The sequence below is a fragment of the Heterocephalus glaber genome, unplaced genomic scaffold (assembly GCF_053883595.1).
Source record: "Heterocephalus glaber isolate CG9 unplaced genomic scaffold, H.glaber_assembly_v1.0 deba00001610, whole genome shotgun sequence".
In the NCBI taxonomy this organism is placed as follows: Eukaryota; Metazoa; Chordata; class Mammalia; order Rodentia; family Bathyergidae; genus Heterocephalus; species Heterocephalus glaber.
This window is the reverse complement of record NW_028258381.1, coordinates 35,253,668-35,268,356: the sequence shown is the minus strand read 5'-3', so window position 1 is coordinate 35,268,356 and position 14,689 is coordinate 35,253,668. Positions and strand designations below refer to the sequence as shown.

Below are 14,689 nucleotides of genomic sequence, written 5' to 3'. Positions count from 1 at the left end.
AGAAACAGAACTAATACCTGGAGTTGTAGTTTACAAAATTGAGAAACCTTTGTTCAGCTATAGATACCAGAAAGTTATGTGATAAAATTCTGGTCACACAGTTTTTTGTTGTTGTTTTTTTGGGGTTTTTTTGGTACTGGGGCTCGAACTTGGGACCTTGTTCTTGCAAGGCAGGCTCCGGAACCACTGAGCTAAATCCCCGGCCCCACACAGTTGTGATATATTGCCTGTACAACTTTTTATTACAGAAGTTGGGAAAATGCTGATATTATCTGATTATTAACTCTTTAATGAGAACCCAGGGGCTGGGGTTTACTTCTGAAGCACTTGGTTTCTCCCTAGGGAGGCAAAGAAAATTGAGATTTTTCTCAGAAGGGTTGAGTGGTTGGGTAGATTGCAGATAGGGATTTTGGAACTAAAAAGCAGTTGTAATTAGCCTTGACTCTTAATTTTTATTCCTCTAATTTTCATCAAAGTAAAGTAAGAAAGTGGTTAAAAAGTAAAGCTGTACAGACTCAATGACCAGACCACTGACCTCCCCAACTACTGTTTCACAATGGCAGCCCTTTTTTCCTTACCATGATTTTCCCCTTTAACCTCTGTTGTAAAATACAACACATACAAGAAGTCCCCCCAAACAACTAGGTTATGCCTCAACTATGTAAAGAAAGTCACTCAATATGTCTGCTTTTCTTCACTCAACCATTGTTTTAACACCTGTATCAGTATTTACTAGAGAAACAGAACACAAGATATACAAATATATATGAATTTACAAGATTGGCTTACAATGGCCACCTACAGAGTCCGATGAGGAAGAGTACACAGGGTCTGTCTGCACACTGGAGACTGAAGGATTCAGTCGAAGGTCTGGAGCTCACTGCAGTGTCCTGTGAGTCCGTATCTGGAGGCCAATGCGTCTGTGCTGGAGGCTGAAGTCTACCCTAGAAGGCTGAAGGATCCACGCCAGAAGCCAGAGTCTGTGCTAGAAAGCAGGAGACAACGCCCAAAGCAAAGACTGGAGCTCCTCCAAAGGAACAGAAGCAGCAGCGCCCTTCCTCATTTCCCATTTTTATCATCCAGGCAAGGAGCGGCCATGGGGTGGGTCCTCCACACCTAGATCTTCTACGCCCTAGGGCGTGGAATTGCTGAGACTATTTAGTTAAGCTTAACTTCTCCAGTTGACACAATCACTCAACCGACACAAGATCCATTCATGTTGTGTGTGGCTGTAATTGCTTTATTTTTATTGCAGTATAGGTTTTAATGTATGAATGTAACAGTATATTTGTCTATTCCATCTTGATGTGAGTTTTTATTTTTGGCTATTATAAATTACTGTTATGAGCATTCTTGTACATCTAACTGGTGAAAACAAGCACATTTTTTTCTTTTTGGTACCGGGGATGGAACTCGGGTCCTTGCACTTGCGCAGCAGGCGACTTAACCACTGAGTTAAATCCCAGGCCCACAAGCGCATTTTTTCTATAAAATGGGATTTGTATTGGGCCTTGGGTATTTATTTCTTCCACAATAATCCATCCATTAATCACACTTTTTTTGACCAGTCGTGGTACCAACTTATTCTACCAGCAGTACTGTATATGAAAGTCTCCATTGTTCCAAATCCTTAACAACATTTGGTATCATCAATTTCCAGATGTATCAAATGTTGTGGATGTGTAGTATGTATCTTGTAGGGCTTGTTGGTTTTTACCACTTAAAAAATAGCAATACAGAAAACCACACAAAAATAAATGGATAGCTTAATTATAATAATAAGAAACTTATATCTATCACCCAGGTCCAGAAATAAACCCTTCCCAAGAAACAATCAGCTATTTCCAAGACCTCACCATGTATTCCATCCTAACTGACCCCCTTCCCCTAAAATCAACCATTAAACTGAGTTTTTTAAAAAAATTTTTTGGTACCGGGGATTGAACCAGGGCCTTCACATTGTTACACCCCTAGCCCTTTTTAAACTTTTAATTTCTTGTCGAGTTAAGTTGCCCAGGCTGGGGTCAAATGTGCGATCCTCCTGCCTCAGCCTCCCAGTGATAGAATTACTTGTGTGTGCCACCCTGTCAGGCCCATAAGTTTCTTTACACTTTTGTCACAGAAGAGGATAGTCCTAGATAACTATAGTTTATAGTCTCACTTTTTTTTGGTACCGGGGATTGAACTAGGGACCTTGTGCTTGCAAGGCACGCAGTGGAACCACTGAGCTAAATCCCCAGCCCTAATCTTGCTTATTTTAAAAATGTATTTCTTTTTTAAATCTCCTAAAAGTTCTTTTCTATTTTCTTATTTTCCTTAGCATTTATCTTCTATTCAATCTGAACCATTTGACCTATAGTTTCCCAGAGACCAAATTAAATGTGACAGTCTTAAGAAAAACGATCATTTCCAGTATCCCATTAAGGGCATGACTTTCTTCCGTCAGGCCCCACATTCTAGTGGTCCCACAACCTCCCAATACACAGGCCTGTGGAGGATACTTGATCCAAACTATAAAATTATTCATACTTATGATTGTGGTCAAATATATGTTAAGACTTGTAAATCAGAACCCAAAATCAAGAAGTATGTATTTCATTTTCTCATCCCTGTTTGAAATCATATTTGGCACTACTATCTTGTGAAATTTTAAGAAAGTAAGATGACAGCTCTATGCTGTTTTATCCCTTATGACTGTACCTATGATCTTTTTTATCCCCTTCTCTTCCTTGGACAGTTGAATCAACATGATTAGAAAGAGGTCACATTTTAACTGTATGTTTCCTCCAAATGCCTTTGACATTCCTGCCTAGACATGTCTTGTTCACAGCTCTATTTCTGATGCCTAGCAAAGCTATCGAATAAATGAATGGCTCCAGAAACATTTTCCTTTGTGAAAGACTGAAACTGTTCATCACAATCATCTGACTAAAGACCAGGAATATGGCCTAAGTGACAACATTAAGTTTATCAGGATTTTCTTCAGTTAATAAGTAATGCCTAGTATAAAAAATTTAGGAAACAAAGGAAGTCAGGAAAAGGAATCACCTATAGTTCTCCAGCCAATCTTCTAATTCCAAAACTGCATTTTCACCTCGTGACCAGAGTGCTCAGGCCTGCCTCTAACCACTTTCTTCTCATTCTTCTCTTCATGCTGTTTCTCCATTTCGCCTCTCATGTGCTCCTGAAATACCAGTTCTGTGGTTTTGCACATTTCTACTTTCCAGTACTTCCATAACGTCACTTCGGCAACATTGATTTGGGGGAAAATAAAACTTGCAATTATTAGTTAATTTCCTTTGACTTGCCAGTGCAAAGTGGGGAAAGCAAGCTAGGCAAAGGACAGAAGCAGCTGGCATGCCCTCATCATACCAGGCCCCCTCAACAACTCTTCCAAGCATGTTTCAAGTGTCTGTGAATGATTGTTGCTCTTCACTCACACAGGAACTGCTCATCTTAACCATTCTTTGGATACCGACCCTCTGTGAGCATGTAGTAGTATTTAATCAATAAAGCTTAACAGTAATTACATCTTTTCTTTTTTTGCATTTTAATCTTCTATACTAAATTGTCATTATTTACATTAACATTTCAAATAATTCAGTAAACCTTTATTGTGGGCCTGACATGTGGTATAAAGAACTTGTTATGTACCAGAAGGAATATATACAGAGAAAAACCCTATGAGATCTTGCTTCGAAGAACTTGGAGGCCTACCAGTGAGAAAATATGGGTATTAATTAGGTATATTATAAATTCACTCTTATAATAAGATTATTCCAATTGAGGAAAGCCAGGTAGTCAGGGAAGGGTTAGTGAGGACAGCCATACTCAAGCTAAGATCCTTTGTGCCAGATCCCAGTTCAGTCTTTAAGGAGACAGCACCTTTCATCTAGAGCTCTGGGAGCCCTGAGTCACCAGGTAAGAAGTCTACATATCCTGCTGGAGAGATCACATGGAAAGCTACGAAACTACATGGAAACAGAACTGGACTGCTGAGGTCAGGCTTCCAGCAGTGTCTAACAAGGAATATATAGTAAAGAAGACATCTTAGAAGTAGATCCTCCAGCCCTGGCCAGCTCACCTGCAAGTATGGGGAGCAGAAAAAAAAAAATGACTAGGTGAGCTCTTCCCAATAAAATTGTAGTATTAAGTCAATACATTTTGGGAGGGTTTATGAAAGGTCAACAAACAACTGAAATCGAGCTCAAAATTTTATGTCTAGCCAGTGATAAGCAATGTGATGAGAGCTGTGCATTAGGAAAATGAGCCTAGCTACAACGTGAGACATCTGGTGCCAAGAAACCCAGGAAACAAGAGCCAGTCAAGTCTGAACTACAGATAACAGTATGCAGGGGGAGGAAAAAAATACAAGATACAGACTGCAGAGTTAGATTTAATGGAAGTGTGTGTTTTTTGGTACCGGGGAACGAACTTGGGACCGCATACGAGGCAGGCGGCAGAACCACTGAGCTAAATCCCTGGCCCTGCGTGTGGTTTTTTGAGACAAGGTCTCGCTATGTAGTTCAGGCTAGCCTTGAACTCACTGTGTACACCATGCTGGCCTCGAACTCACTGCACTCCTCTACCTCAGCCTCCTGAGTTCTGGGATTACAGGCTACCATAAGCTACCATGCCTGGTCAATGGGACTTTTGCATGTAACTGGCCCATCAGTGCAGGAGGAAGTAAGGAGTCAAAGTCAGATGCTGAGGTCAAGTGAACACAGGATGGTAACATTAAAGATGAATGAGGCAGACGAGCTCAGAACCAGAATATGTAATATTTTGGGTTGTTTTGTTTGCAGTACTGGGGATTGAACCCAAGGACTTTGTGCTGAATTACAGTATATGTCTAGCCTTATTTTGTATTTTGAGACAGGGTCTTGGTAAGTCGCTTAGTTGCCCAAGCTGAGCTGGGACTTGTGATCCTAACAGCCTCCCAGAGTGCTGGAATTATAGATGTGTGTACCATCACGCTCAGTTAACGTGTTCATTTTAACAGACAAAATGGAATATTAACGTAAAATAACATTCGTAATTACAGACACTACTTTGTAAATAATCTGGAATTTAGCAGAATTTAAAAGCACTCAAAATCAGTTGGTCTTTTTACAATAGGCAAGGATCTAAACTTTAACTTTAAATTCACAACTTTGAGGTGGGTGGGCTAAGCTTTTTAACAAAAAACATGATTTTACTTAACTGTCAACAGATTTGGAAACTAGAACAGATAAATAAGCAAACCTCTAGAAGAGGGGCAAAATGACATGGGGTCTGTGAGCTCATGACACCCTGTCTCTTCCATCCCAAGTACTGCTTACAACCTCTACTCCTTAATATATTTTCATACAGCACTGAGCACTATTTTTTAAACCATAAGTCTTACCATGGCAGAACCAAAATCCTTACTATCGGTTATAAAATGCTGCATCCTATGGCCCTTGTGGACATGGGCAAAGTCCCCTCACACTTCCTCCCCATGTTATTCTCCAGTGACAATGACCAGGCTCCTTGATCATGCACTGCTCTTTCCCTCCATCTGAGGCTGTTCTCTGGCGGATGACCCCCTACCCCCACCTCGGGGCTCACAAAGGCTAGGCAAGTGCTCTATCACCGAGTCCCAGCCCCAGCATGTTCACTCTGTCTTTGACCAAATTACCTCTATTCATCCTCCAGTTTTTCACTTCCTCAAGAGAACCTTTCTAACAAATCCTAGACATCCTTCCTCACCATGTCCGTTCACACATCCTCACTTCTTCAAAGTATCCACCACACAATGATTTCAGAACCGTTATTTGGAAAACTCTGTTTACTACTGGTCTCCTCTGCCAGAACTTTAAGTTCCAAGGAGGCAAGGCCATGTATGTTCACTTCTGCGGCCTCGGGACACAGCCCACTGCCAGACATGAAGCAGATGCTACAAAACTGCTTTTGGCACCTCAGTTTCTTCTCTTTTCAAATGAAGAGAATACCAGAACCTGCATCACTGAGGGGATTAAAAGAGCTAGTATATGGAAAATGCTTAGACTATCTCTGGCATATAGCATTATGTCTTATTCAAATAAAATGATGACATTATTGATGTAAGCATTAGTTATGATGTCTGGAAAGCTCTAGAATACAATAAAGCCTAGTATGTGATACACATATTAAACAGAGGCTCATACTAGTTAGCAAACACAGACCCTCTCATCTATCCTACTTTATAAACTTTCAGTCTCAACCCATACCACAACTTTTATTACATTTTTCCACACGGCTCACTCTTTTAAAAAAATTTTTATTGATTGATTGATTTCACTACTGGGGGTTGAACTCAGGGGCTTTGCACCGAGCTACATTCTCAGTCCTTTTCTAAATTTTGAGACACCGTCTCATTAAGTCACCTAGGCTGGGCTTGAACTTGTGATGCTTCCTCAGCCTCTCATAGTGTTGGAGTCAGGGGCCTGAGGCCCCGTGCTAGCAGGGTTCTCTTCTACTAGCTGCTGTTAGCCTTAGGGATAAAAATCTAGTTTTTAATGACCTTTAAAAGGGTGTAGGCTCAGGATCTCCAGCCATTTCCTCAAATTCATCCCTGCACACTACCTCTCAGGTATGATAAATCTGGGGTGAAAACCTCAATGCAAGGCCAGGCTGTTACTTTGGTATCCTCCTTCGGACAAATTTATTCAACCGAGACATGTCATAAAATCTTCAGCCTCATCTCTTCTTCCTTCCAGGAGAGTGAAATATCTTCTCTTTGCAGGATCGAAACACCCAGGAAACAGCCACCCAGGACCTGAGCACACTGGAGAAGTGGATCCCGGTGTTCTGGAACTGTAGCGGGCACACAGCAAGCAGGCAGGGAGGTTGGGCACAGGCCCAAAGTTTCGAAAAGTTTGGGAACATCGGAGGTTGCAGCTCTGGGGTCACCCGCTGCACGTGCCAGACGCCGGGGGGGGGGGGCGCTGGTCGCACAGTTCACGCTCCGCGCTGCAGAGGGCTGACATCCGGGCGGTGTCTTCGCGAGTGCCGGGTGACAGACGCCCACTTGTGCCCAAAGGCTGCGAACGGCGCCGCGTCACCCGCCGCGGGCCGGGCCGAAGTTCAAAGTCACAGTCATCGCCTTCCGCTCCTACAGGCCAAGGTCTGAGCGCAGACTGCGCCCATCGCTGCGGTTTCGGCCACCGGAGAGGGCAAGCCAGGGCCACCGGCGGAGCCTGGGGTTCTCCGGGGTGTCGCCGCCTCGCAGCACGCCCAGGGGCCGGTCCGCAAAACTTGCCCAAGTGGAGGGAGGGGACCCGGCCGCCCCAACCCGCCGCCGCCAGCCCCCGCGCGCCTCGGGACTCAGCCCGCGCCCCTCGGCTCGGCGGCCCCCGCCCCCTAAGCGCCTGGCCCCTGCCCCCACCCGACTCCGCGCGCGGGCGCCCCTCTCGCGCGGCCTGCCGACAGCCCCGCGCGCCCGCCACTTACTCGCCACTCAACTGACCTGCTCGCGAGGTGAGGGCGAGGCGGCTTCCGCGCGGCGCGTTCTGTGCCCCCAAACCGACGCTCGCAGCTGCGCGGCCACCACCGAGGGCGCCGCTGCGCTCCTTCCGGCCCCGCCGCGGCGTCACCTCGCGCCTGCGCACAGCGCCCCCTCCCGACTAAGGACAGGAAGAACCATAGAGGCAAGCCGGGTGCCAGGGAGGAGGGACCCTGGGAGCGAGACCATAGAGAGGGCCGCCTGGCCTCTACTGCAGCGGTCTCAATGTGCGGACCCTTGACTCCCCCATTAGGTGGGAGGACCAAAGGACGGGGTATGCTCGACCCCGTGAGGTGTCACTGTCTCCTTAGAGTTGACAAGGGTGGGAGGCACGTGGCTTACCCCTCCCCATGCTCATAGTGTTTGACAAGTCATGCATTCACTCAACAACTGTGTATTCTGAGGGTATCCCTGTGTGCCAGGCACTGTTCTAGGAAGCAGAGGCATCACAGTAAATGGAGTCTCTGCTCTCAAAGCTTGTTTTAGTTGGCCAAGCCAGAAACTAAAATCCTGGTTCAGGCAGAATGTGTTCAGACAAAAATATAACTAGGACAAAATAAAGCTGAGAAAAGGCTAGAGTCTGGTCAGGAAACTTGTTCTGTGGAGAGGACATTGGTGCAGAAAACTAGATAAGGGAGGGAGGAAGCTACTGGGACCACTGGTAGGAGAGATGCTTCAAGCAGAGGAGAACAAAAGGGCAAAGGCCTGGTATGTGGGAAAAACAGCAACAATTGCTAGCTTGGCTACAGTGAGGGAGTTCGAGGGAGGGAGAAGGAATGGAGTAACCCAGACACCAGGGGCCCAAGTCATAAGAGATCTTGCTGAGAATTCATTGGAATTCATTCTAAGTGTGGGGGAAGCTACTGGAAGTTTGGGAGCTGCAAAATGAGTTGATCTGCTTATGTTTTCCAGAGATCATGCTGGTGGCTGTTTGGAGAGGTAGGTACAGTAGTGTAAACTCTACAGAGAAGTAGGAATAGGAGCAGGAAAGCCAGTTAGAAAGTGTATTAGTTGGCTTTCTGTTGCTATGACAAAACACCGGAGAATAACAATTGAAGGAGGAAAGGTTTATTCAGCTCACAGTTTCAGATGTTTCAGTCTATAGTCACCTGGCTCTGTTGCTTCTAGGCCTGTGGGGAGGCACAAACAATATGGCAGAAGGGTGTTGTGGAGGGAAGATGCTTACCTCATGGCAGCCAAGGAGAGAAAGGGACGACACTGAGAGAAAAGGGCAAACAAAATATACTCTTTGAAGCCACACTCTACTGACTTGCTTCATCCAACTAGGCCCCACCTCCTATTAAGTCCACTGAGCTATGAACTTAATTAATCCACTGATGAAGTTAGAGCTCTTATTAGCCAGTCATGTCCTAAAAGCCCATCAGAGGCCAACACTGAGAGTCTAAGTGAGAAATGATGGTAATTTGCACCAGTATGGTCTGGGAGGGGGATCCTGTTAGAGGTTTTTAAAAAAGGTGAAACAAAAAGCATTTCTGCATGTGGGGGCAGTGGGAAGAGGAAGGAGGGAGGAGGGGGAGAAGGAGATGGTATTTGTATGGTATTTGGCTTGTGCGACAGGGTGCACTGGATGAATAGTGGCTCCATTCACAATAATGGGGAAAAATAGGGGAGAAAGAGATTTTGTTCAGGGTAGGGAGAAGGGAGCATGCTTTTGACATGTAAAATTGCCAAGTAGACCTTTAACCAAGCAATTAGATATGAGCATCTTGTACATTAAGGTACAAGACAAAGGGGTAAGAGGATTCAGAGGCCAAAAATTTCAATTGGGAATCAAAATACTATACGTTTGCACATACATGTAGAAGCTTAAAATGTGGATATCATGAAGTAGAGAATAGAATAGTGGTTACCAGAGGTTGGGAAGGAGGGGGGAATACGGAGAAAGGATAGTTAACAGGTACAGTGCTACAGTTGGTTAGGAAGAATAACTTCTAATGTCCTGTAACACAGTAGGGTAAGTAAGGTTTACACCAATTAATTGTGTATTTCAAAATAGCTAGTAGAGAGGATTTTGAATGTTCCCAACACAAAGAAATGATAAGGGTTTAGCTAAGGTCATGGCACATGCCTGTAATCTCAGGACTTTGGGAGGTTGAGGCAGTAGGGTCCAAAGTTTGAGTTCCGCCTGGCCTGGGCAATCTAGCAAGACCCTGTCTAAACATAAAAAATAAAAGGGTTGGGGATATAGCTCAGTGAGGAAGCCCTGGGTTCAGTCCTTAGTAACACACACACACACACACGCACTGAGATAAATGTTTGAGGTGAGGCATATGCCATTTTTACCATGATCTGATCATTATGTGTGTGTGTGTGTATGTTGAAATGTCATACTGTACCCTATAAATATATTCAATTACTGTCAATTAAAATTTTAAATATATATTTAAAATTGGTGTCACTACCATATAGATAGTATATAAGCCATGTAATTGTCTAAACTGTTCCTAGGGAATAAGCATAGATAGAGGGTTGAGGCCAAGCTCTAGAAGGGGAACATAGAGGTAGAGCAGAACCAAAAAATTGTGGTGTCCCGGGATCCCTGGACCGTGTCCCAAAGACAAGGGAACAAGTGGTGGTGCAAGGTGCTGCTCAGAGGCAGTGCCATGAAACTAGGTCTCAGTGAAAGAAGGAGAGGCATTAACAGAGAGCAAAGTCAGGAAGAGAGTCTTGGAGTTTGTAGAGGTAGCGATGGAGAACAGATAACTAGCAGAATGTCATTGCCTTGCTGGACATGGAGTTTTGTGGTCATAAATTTAACCTGAGGTCAGCAGCAAGGACATGGGTCTTTGCCTAGCGACCTGCTCAGATGCAAAGGAAGGAAGCTGGAGTGGTAGGAGGGGATCAAAGAGAGAATGCTGAAGATCACTGACAGGGAGGGACCAAGAAACTAAAAGGCCTGGGCCCAGAGGGATCATTTAAGGATGTTAACTTGTGCCAGGCACAGTGGTGTGCGTCTGTAATTTCACCTCCGTGGGAAGATAAGACAAGTTCAAGCCCAGCCTGGGCAACTAGTGAGACCCTGTCTCAAAAATAAAAACGCCTAGGGATGTAATTCAGTGGTAGAACACTTGGTTTGCAAGTGTGAGTCCCTTAGTTCAATTCCTAGTACTGTTGAAAAAAAGATTTTAACTCATCAAGAAAGATATCAGAAATGTGGTCAGGGTGAGCAATAAGACATGTTATTAAAATCTTCAGTGACCCATGCACAGTGCCACATGCCTGTAATCCCAGCTACTTAGGAGGCTGAGGCAGGAGGATCACAAGTTTGAGGCCAACTTGGGCAACTTACCAGGACCTCATCTCAGAAATGAGAGAAGGGGCTGGGGATGTAGCTCAGCAACCAAGTGCTTGCCTAGCATGTGTGAGACCCTGAGTTCAAGCCCCAGTGCCACAAAAAGAAAACAACCTTCAATGAATGAGAGACAGTGGCCATGTCTTAGTTCACTTTCCATGGCTATAACTGAATAGCATAGGCTGGGTAATCTGTAAGGAATAGAGGTTTGTTTGGCTCAGTTCTGGAGGTTGCCATGTGCTTGGCATCTGCTGAGGGCCCTCCTGCTGTGTTGTGGCAGACAGCACCCCATAGTGAGACAGAGCAAGGGTGCAGACTGGGTCTTTTTTCCTCTTTGTATAAAGCCACTGATGCTGAGATGGTGGCCCTACCCACGGGACTTCATCTTACCCCGGTCACCTCCCAGAGGCCCCGCCTCCAAGCCAGTAATGTGGACTTGAGGATTACCTTTGCAACACCTGAACTTTTGGGTGTCACATTCAAACCATCACCAACCAGCAGGTCATCAGACAGATGCATGAGCAGGAGGGTGGTAGGGTCTGATGGCACAAGCTTCCCAGGATTCAGTCAGTGGTTATTGTTGTTTAGTTTTGCATTGTGTTGAGGAAAGTTAGGAGAACAGTAGTCCAGATGCAGCAGTGAATGCCCCTCTTCCAGGACAATGGGACATGGCTTGGCTTACAGAGGCAAGAAAAGAACCACGACTGAGAAGTATAGAAAAGAGAGAAAGGGAGCCAGGTATGATGGCCCGCACACATGCTCCCAGCACTCTAGGAGGCTGGGGCAGGAAGATGTCATGGTTGAGCCCAGCCTGGCCAACTTAGCAAGATTCTATCTCAAAATTTTTACATGGTAGGGAGGTAGCCCTGCATTCAATCTGCAGTACCAGGGAAAAAAAAAAAGAGGCAAAGGATGTGAGGGTTTTACTGAGACAGATCATATAAATTCCAGAGAGCGCAGTGGACAGAAGCTTAGAGGGTAAGCAGAGGAGATTTTTTCCCCTGGTACTGGGAATTGAACCCAGGGGTTTTTGCATGGTAAGTTTGGTGTTTGTTTGTTTGTTTGGAGATGGGGTCTCGATCTGTAGCTCAGATCCCCCTTATCCCTTTGCCGCTTTTTGCCCCTTGCATCTCATGACTCTGTAACTCAGCCCTGCTTGCCTTTTGGGGGCCCCTTCATCTACTTCGTGTGAATCTCAGCACACACACTCTTAGTGCAGAGCACACAACTTTCCTCATTCCCTGGGACTCAACTGAGCTGCTTTTTGAGGTCCCAAAACCCGGAGGGGGGTCTGAGTAGACAGGTGACATGTCCAAGCCACACAGTGGGTCAGACTGCTCCATCTTATCCACATCCCACAGCTGGGCCCATGCTCAGACTCTCGTAAGAACTACAAAGCTCCGGAGCCCATAGGGAGCCAGGCTCTCCTAAGCCTCAGATACTGGAGCAACAACATTGCCCTTTTTGCATAATCCACTTATTGCTCATTAGTAATATTATTTCTTAGACTGGTTCACATTCCATCAAAATACATTTACTTCCAAAGGAAACTTTACTTCCTCACTATGTAAGAAAACAAGTCTTGCTTTCCACAAGCAGAAAGTAATCGTAAAAATAGCCAGTGAAGCTGGCCCACACCTGTAATCCCAACACTCTGGGAGGCTGAGGCAGGAGGATCACAAGTACAAACCCAGCCCGGGTGACTTAATGAGACCCTGCCTCAAAATGAAAAGTGTTGGGGATGTAGCTCAGGGTGAAGGCCCTGTGTTTGATCCCCAATACTGCCTCCTAAAAATCATTGAAATAAAACTTACTGTAATAAAAAATACATCTAATTCTTTTTCATTTCCAAATGTGTTAACTGCTTTTGTAACCCCTTCAGAGCCACCCCATTATCATATGTGTTAAAAATTTGTAATTAGATGGCATAACACTTTAAACAAAATTTTTAATTAACGTAAACGAACCAATAAACTACAAGACTTAAGTGTTAGTAAGGTGTGAATAGTATAACTGGAAACACGCTCCTTTTAGGGAAGAATGGAATCATCTCGGATGAGTCAGAATCACAGAAATATTTGTTCCATGTTATGTACTTGAAAGTAAGGGTGAAGTTCTATGTCAGTGGAATCTTTTGCTGTTGCTGTTTGTTTTCTTGTTAACCAGCACCAAGCATCAGAAAGGGCACGGTGGCAGATGCCTGTAATCCCAGCTACTCAGGAGGCTGAGGCAGGAGGATCAAAAGTTTGATGCCAGCCTGGGCAACTTAGCGAGAGCTTGCCTCAAAATAAAAATTAAAAGGAGCTAGGGATGTGGCTCAGTGGTAGAACACCACTGGCTTCTGTCTTCAGTACCACAATCCCTTCCTCAATCAGAAAGGATAAACTAGATCTGTTTTGCCTATTGATACCCTGTTGTCAACAAATGATGTTTTGCTGTCCTGGGAAGATGCATAGAAATTCCGTGTATGAAAATCCCTACCACCCATAGCAACTGTGATTCTTGCACAGCCCCCTGGGCCTGCCTGAGAGCCGTGACTGTCATTCACGCACCTCTGTGAGTCATCACAGCACTAGTTAGTTTCATTTTCTGGATCTGCTTAATGTGCATCCGACCTGTAGAATCATTTGCAATAGTGCAGCACTGCTGTTATTTCCTATTTGTGCCTCACCCTTCTGTTCCCAAGAGGTATGAACCTTGCCTCACCTTTATTGAGGTGAAACCAAGCTAGTCTTGTTATGGAGGAAATTATGCCAGAACGCAGGCTGCTTCCAGAAGCAGTAACTTCCTGGCATTTTGGCCCATTACTAGTTAAAAAAAAATCAGTGATAGAGGTATAATTTATATGCAGTACATGACACCCAGATTGTGTGCCTTTCTGTCAGTTCTGACAAATTTATAAACCCACACAACCACCCCCACAATCAAGAAGAGATCATTTCTGTCACCCCAGTTACCCCCTTGCATTTCTTCTTAGCTCCTTCCATCACCCCATCCCTGACACTAGGCAGCTTTCTGTCACTAGACTAGAATTCTTTTTATATAGTCTCATGTAAATGGGATCAGATAGCATGTACTTTCGTATCTGGTTTCTTTGGCTCAGTATATTTCTTTTCTTTAAAAAAAATTTTTTTTATGCTTGGGGTTGAATCTAGGGCCTTCACACAGAGCAACATCCCCAGTCCTTTTTTATTTTTTATTTTGAGTCAGGGACTTACTAAGTTGCTAAGCAGCCCAGGCTGGGCTCAAACTTGTGATCTTCCTAGTCAGCCTCCCAGAGCACTGGGCTCACAGATGTGTGCCACCAGGCCCAGCTTTGATATATTTTTAAAATTTCCATTCAATTTAAAACATTTTCAGGGCCAGGGATTTACCTCAGTGGTGCCTCGCCTGCCTGGCAATTGCAAGGTCCTGAGTTCGATCCCTGGTACCAAAAAAATTTTTTTTTTCTTACTTCCTTTGTGAGTTCTCCATTGATCTAGGATTATCTAGAAAGTGTTTTTAATTTTTCAATTATTTAGGAAGTTTTCTAGGGAGCTTTCTCTTAGTGACTAATTTAATTCCTTTGTGTGTAGAGAGCATACTCTGTCTGCTGTCACCCTAAAACATTTAGGGAGGCTTGTTACATGGCTGAGTACATGGTCTATTTTGGTGAATTTTCACACACGTTTGTAAAGAATGTATATTCCGCTAATCTTCAGTGGGGTATTTTATGCCCATCAGCTAAATCAACATTCAAACCTTCTACATCCCTTCTCATTTTCTGTCTCCTTTTTCTGGCAATTAGTGAGAGAAAGGAGTGTTAAACCCTCCAACTTTAACTAGGTTTGTCAATAACTCCTAGTTGGGTCTTGCATTTTTATAAAATCTCA

At 44.5% G+C, this 14,689-nt stretch overlaps 1 protein-coding gene across 8 annotated transcripts in view; it reads right to left on the bottom strand.

Annotated features, from left to right (window-relative positions):
* Positions 1 to 7,611, bottom strand: part of Rnf216 (ring finger protein 216) — a 163,644-nt gene extending 156,033 nt beyond the window's left edge. For 3 of the 8 annotated variants that reach the window (XM_004840371.3, XM_004840375.3, XM_021254647.2), the window contains exon 1: positions 7,469 to 7,611. The gene's annotated coding sequence lies outside the window, so the exon portion shown is untranslated. Of the gene's footprint in view, positions 1 to 789; positions 986 to 3,048; positions 3,185 to 7,468 lie in introns of those variants that run through there. The other 5 variants (XM_087196435.1, XM_087196436.1, XM_021254646.2 and 2 more) reach the window with 5 other exon arrangements.
* Positions 7,612 to 14,689: the final 7,078 nt, after the last annotated feature.